Source organism: Platichthys flesus, chromosome 13, assembly GCF_949316205.1.
Source record: "Platichthys flesus chromosome 13, fPlaFle2.1, whole genome shotgun sequence".
Lineage (NCBI taxonomy): Eukaryota > Metazoa > Chordata > Actinopteri > Pleuronectiformes > Pleuronectidae > Platichthys > Platichthys flesus.
Window position 1 is genome coordinate 21,504,484 of NC_084957.1, and position 7,008 is coordinate 21,511,491.

A 7,008-nucleotide genomic window follows, 5' to 3' on the forward strand; every position below is an offset into this window, starting at 1 on the left:
GTGGCCGAAGGTCAAAGGTCACGGTGACCTCATGTGAGTCCTGATGGAGACATACAACCACAGAGTTGAAGACTACAATGAGCAGGAGTAATGTTGGGTCCCATTATCTAAAGTTCTGAAGATGAAACCAAGAATTGAATTGGTGAATGAAATAAGTCTTACGAGACAACAAAATCCAGATGATCCAGAACTAAATCTGAGAGAAGATGTGAATATAGATTTTTTTCCTCTTGTGTCAAGATGATGTTTTAATCAGCAGCATGACAAAGTCTCTACTGGTTTATTATTTATAGAATATCTATGTTGGAGCTGATAAACAGATCAGGGGAGAACTTACCATGACTCCCTGAACCCATCCTCCTCCCATCCGCTCGCCTGTTGTCTCCTCATACATGGGAGGTTTGGAGTCATGCTGCTAAAGTTCCATTATCAAGTTTGGTCGGTTTTCAGATTCTGTCCTTTGACCATTAGACAAAGACAGAGGAAAAAACCCTTGATTTCTAAATTCAGGGATTATTTGTTGTGATACGCATCAAAATCTGGCAAACTTTGTAGAAGTGATACTTAAAATGACTAAAAAAAGAGTTATTACATTAAAAATAATATTTCATTAAGTTTTCTTGTATTCTGAGTAATCAATGTTAATGAAATTGTATTAAAATTATCATAAACTTAACTTTCTAATGCTGAAAAACAAAAAAATACTGACACAGGACCAGTGATAATTGTTCATCTTATTCAGTAGGTGCACCAGTGATATAAATCTATTCATGAATGGAAAATTGAAATTGATATTAGATCATGACCTAAAACAAATGAATGGAGCACTCACTACCAGGAGATTTCACACTAGCACCAATGGTAAGCAACATTTTGTTGTGTTTTAATAATTGCACACGCAAACTATTGTATACTTTTTTAAGGAGTCTGACATTTCGACCTAACCCCATTAAGAGTTGTTGAAACAATATTTATATTATGGGTTGTATAACTATTCAATGAATCTATAAAGGTTGATTAACCCACATAGTGACACTGACACCTGGTGGATATTCCTTGGTACTACTGACTAAGAGTGAAAACTAGCAGAGACAGAGGATTTCAAAGCGTGTTGCAAAAGGCGTGGTAAGGAAGGAGAAGATCCGACCACTGCGCTTTGAGCAGCAGCCAGCAGCAGCATCCCCGTGGTGAATGAAGAGAGTCAGCTGAGTGTGGACGGCTGAGATTGATCCTTCTGATTCATACATGTTTATCACAAGGTCCACAAACGAGGCTTGAAATCCATTTGGTCAAGGCTGTTACTTCTTAGTCTTGTGCCTACTGTTTTGTTCCCTCACACAATAAAACTATTTTCTTCTTAATTCTTTCGGTTTTGATTCGTTAATCAAAACCGAAAGAACATTTGCTCTCGGTTGCAGTATTTTCCCTCTTTTCCTGAGGAATTGAATTCTTAAATTCTTGTCTGATGCCATTATTTCTAGAATGTGTTTCAATATAGATTTAGGCAAACAACCAAGAAGGATGAAGATACGTCTCATGTGGGGCTCTATTTCATTCCACAACATTTTCTTCTGATTATTCTTAAGTCGGGTTGCGTCAATGACATACTGCCGAAGATCTGATGATATGATTTAAAGAAGGCTGATACTCTGAGCTGCTGTTCACTGCGTACGCAACAGTTTGAGTTTTATCATTTGAAAAGAGGTAACCTTCTCCTTCAGGGGTTTGGCTCCAAAACATGTGCTTTATAGTGAGCCCAGCGATATCCATGACGCTCCAGGAAGTGATGCATCATAAACCAAGTGTATATCGATCGTGTGGATGCTAATGAAATGGTGTTTCATATTCCTGCAGGTCCTTTCCACTACAGGCGCCAAGGAGATCTGCACTGAAGGAATGTGTCCTTCACTGGCAACAGCTCAGAGTAAAATCGCCTGAACACCGACTCATCATCAGCGATCTTCACCAACAACTCGTTGTCTAAACAAGCTCAGTTGATGTTAATTTGAACAGATTTATTTCGTATTAACTTACCTGACATCAAATATGCATTTAAAAGTGAAAGCTACTGTTTCTTTTCTTTTCTTTGTTTTAGAAAACTCTGACATTTATCTGCTCACATACTCAAACACATAATTGATTGAGATCAGGTGGTTTCTGTGTCCTCTGGTTTTATACCCAGAAAAAAATCCATATAAATAGATATTAAACCAAGTTGTTGTTTTGAATGTTATTAATGTTATTATCATTTAAGTAGTAGTAGTATTACCTTTAACTTATCTCTAAGAACAGTGTGGACTGATGCACAAAGGGGGAGAGATTTGAGAGAAATCAGTTATGTAAATGTTATATTTAAGCTCTATTTGGTATATACACATATTACAGTTTTTCTCCATTGCTTTGGCTCATTTCACGAAACAGAAATGACATTCTCAGAGCTCTAAGTGCAATTGGCAAAATAGCCCATATGGTTCAGCACAACTACATAGATCACCTTCAAAAGGTCATATCTCACCCAAAACAGTTAACTCAAGTTTCAAAACCAAATCATATTCTCATATAAATAGTCAGTGCCCCCAAAATGAAAATGTCCTTCTCGATTGCTGTGGCTCATCTCTCAAAATAACATAGATAGCTCATACTGCCATGGAAATGTTACAGTAATTGCTATACATCATGGTTACAGTAACAGAAAATGTGTATAGCACTATATACTGTCAAACAATAAGCACATCAAAACAAAAATTTGGTATAGTGAGATATGACCTTTTGAAGGTGATCTATGTAGTTGTGCTGAACCATATGGGCTATTTTGCCAATTGCACTTAGAGCTCTGAGAATATCATTTCTGTTTCGTGAAATGAGCCAAAGCAATGGAGAAAAACTGTAAACTTACTGTGTGATTGGTGATCAGATGTGTGAAACTCAACCTTGATTACTTAAGTTCTAGTTGCACCTGAAAATTAATCCGATGATCAAAGATATCCTTATTACAGTATATACCATGATGTTTTTCATGGTATTATGTGCCTGTGCAATTTTGACAGTGGAGTGAACTATTGTGCAGGTGATGATGTAAACAATTAAATGATTCCAACATGTTCTGCAGAGAACGACCACTTGACTGAAAAGCGACAGTCAGTTTTGACCAGCAATATATATTCAATTGGTAATTGGGCTAACTGAAGGCAATTGCACCTAACCGTTTGCAAATGTTTCCAAATCATTTGAAATTTGTGCAAGCTGTTGGAAATTGTACTTGTCATTGCAAGGATGTGCTAATACAAATGCAATTTGATTAAAGGAATGAGATATTCCAATCTGTTGTGAACAAGTGCCAAGTGGTTTGGAGGTTTGCACGTGTTGTTTTGAGAATGTCAATTCTGTTTCGTGAAATGAGCCAAAGCAATGGAGAAAAACTGTAATAACATTACATTGAACCTGATATAAATACTGAGAGTTTCCAGCTTAACATTAATTTCTAGATGAATTTGGAGTTTTGCTCTGGTAGGTGACTCATTGATCTGGTCCTGCTCGTCCCCATAATGCTGCCTCAGAGTGGATTTCTGTCTTTGCACACTTCCTGGGGCGATCTATTGTGGACAAGAGCCCAATTTTTACACCTAATATGAGACAACACTAACATCACTGGCCACCGCTGAGAGAAACAGAAAAACCTTGAATCTAACCAGAATCGTGGGATTTATTCATATTTAAGGACAAAAAATAAAAACTGACCAAAATATAAATATCCCAAACTGAGGCACCATACAGCAGTAACATCCCCACAGTTGAAACAATGAATATATGCCATTTATTCATGGTGTTTCCGGAAATACATGGAGCTGTAACGCTGAGTTAATCCTTCTCACATGTCAACAAAAGCACACCTCTGAAAACGATGAGCGGTCTTATGTGGGTCTAAATTTGAACAATGTCCAGAGGGGGGCTGCAATCGTCTGGTCTCCCTCAGCGACTGTGTTTTGTTCTAAAAGAGTTTCACAGCCATTACGATTTTTCGCTCATCTACAATACCTGGTGACTGGATGGCGAGGAGACGTTGAGCTACACAGAACTCATTGTCCAAGTTTGCAATGTGATGTGGAGAATCATCAGGCTGGATGAAGCCATTAGAAGATGGTCAATTGTCCATGAAATGGACGGACGTGGCAAATACTCAAATAGAATGTGGCATTCAAACCATGTTGAATGATTGTACAAGGCCAGAGTGTGAAGAGACTTCACATTAACATCAGCCAATTCAGATTCATCAGAGCATTCAGACCATAGCCTTATCCCCATACATGGATAGAACGAGAGATAGATAGATAGATAGATAGATAGAACGAGAGATAGATAGATAGATAGATAGATAGATATAGAGATAGATAGATAGATAGATAGATAGATAGATAGATAGAGCGATAGATAGATAGATAGATAGATAGATAGATAGATAGATAGATAGATAGATAGATAGATAGATAGATAGATAGATAGATAGATAGATAGATAGATAGATAGATAGATAGATAGATAGATAGATAGATAGATAGATAGATAGATAGATAGATAGATAGATAGATAGATAGATAGATAGATAGATAGATAGATAGATAGATAGATGCATAGATAGATGCATAGATAGATGCATAGATAGATGCATAGATAGATGGATGAACTGAAGCAGCTACTTAATCTGGTTATGATTAATCTGGTAATAATTATAATGAACAAGGGCCAATTATTATAATTAAGTTTGTTGCTCTTAAGTTGCTGTTTTTCAGTGGAATGGTGTTGAAAGGACTGGAACTAGATCAACTAACTGAAAAAGAAAATTCATTTTCTATAAAAACATCGGAGAGAAAAAGACGATACTGGGAATTATGGGTCTTGATTTGGATATAAACCTTGGACTCCCACAGAGACCACTAACAAATGATTGAAGCTAAATGACTGGAGCTTCTCAGGAGGACACTTCATTCATTTATTCTCTTGTGAAGTTTCTGATGAGAAGGTGCTTCATGTTTTGAGTGAAACTGAAGCAACCCTTTAAATGAGCACATTCACACAACATATAACGGTAATGTGGAAGAATAATTATCAAACTTCTCACGCATGTTGGACGGATGCATCTTGTTTCCGAGAGACATGGGCTGAAATACATCTTTGAAAACTCATCAGTGAGTCCCATGTCTTGTCTTGGCTGTTTACCATGTGATCTGGCTGTCAAGAGTTCAAGCAAATTAAAAAGGACACCAAATATCCCTGACCTCTCTTTTCCTCGGGTGTTTATACAATCAGACTTTGTCTTATTCTGTTGAGACAGGGCTTTAAAAGGTTTCACAGTGAAGGAACTTAACACTCAGGAATCCAAACTCCACCGAGGCTAAGATGAGTGTTAGAGCTGTGTTCGTCATCTCAGCCTTGATGCTGCCGCTGCTGCTGCTCTCCGGCACCTCGGCTGCAAACCAGCCCACCTGCAAAATGATATGGTTTCTGGATCTGTTTGATTTAAGGTTAGCATTTATTCTAGAACTTGTTCTTCTTTTCTTACTTTTCTTTCTTGTTTTTATTAACAGGCTCGCCAATATGCCGTGTGCCATATCCCTCAGTGCACTGATCAACCAGGTGAAGACTTGGAGCAAAAACCAGTGTAGTGGTCCTCAGGAGAAGTGCATGTACGAGGTGAGGTTCATCAAACCTTTTCTGACAAAGTATAGGTTTTATACTATTACTACCTGAGTATTTGAATATCCACAACTCTGTAATAGCTTCAAATCGTACAACAGGAGATCATAGGCTAGATCCAGATGTTAGCTTCATTTTCTCCTCATGTGTCAGATCAGGCAAGTTACTCTTAAGTCAATAGGCAAATTATAGATGACACAATCTGTGAGTGAATAAATTAATAAATAAATATGAGCACTTCTTTTAACTTCATCATTAAAAGACCTCAAATGCATGCATGTCAAATTTAATAAACAGAATAAAGTTCCTTACTGAAGAAGATCTGGAGTTAAAAATGATCACAATTATCTGGATTTTACAAATATACACTTATAAAATATACAGAAACACCATGTGACAAGGAGGAAACAAAACACTCACAGATATATATTTGAAAATATATATTAAATAATCTTTTCTATTGATCCCCATACAATATTTTAATACCTATGTGTAATGTATATGTCCTTGTGTCAATGTGTCAATGTTTAAATGCTGTATTTTAATGTTTAATTACCCCAGTTCTGAATTCCTTTAAATCCTGTATCAACCATGTAAAGAACTCTGTGTTTTTAAAAGGTGATCAATTTATCTAGTTTATGTGTTTTATAATGAAAATCAATAGTGACAGTAAATAACAACCAGACCTTTTATTCTATAAACTACAGAAATGTGAGTGACTGTCTTCACATAACTGTGGAAATAACAATGCTAGAAAATGTTATTTTTATGCTTTGGAAAATAAAGCAACCCCTACTACATGTTACATTACATTACATGTCATTTAGCTGACGCTTTTGTCCAAAGCGACTTACATTTTTAGTACACTCAACATTTATGAGGGGCCACTTTAGGGGTTCAGTATCTTGCCAAGGACACTTAGGCATGCAGATGGGAAAGAGTGGGATTCGAACCAGCAACCTTCTTGTTGCAGAGCACCCACTCTATCCCCTAGGCCACGCTCTCCCTATGTTGCACCTTTATCTAAATCTGTGCCGTTACCATGTCTGTGTTTCTGTTCCTCAGCTCTTGACGTACTCGTCCAAAGAACTTGCTGTCAAGCACACGTCCCTAATCACCAACGAAACCAGCACAATCAACTTCAACTTCTTCAACGCTTCCACCCCCGTCACCCCAGCCACCCCCTCTTCCTGCCAATTTATGGTACGATCAACGTCGCAGCACATGATAAAGCATAACATATGTGAATGTGTATCAAACATTTGGAACGCCGATTTAACGCTTCTTTTCATCACGACACAGGCCAGTTCCACCTCA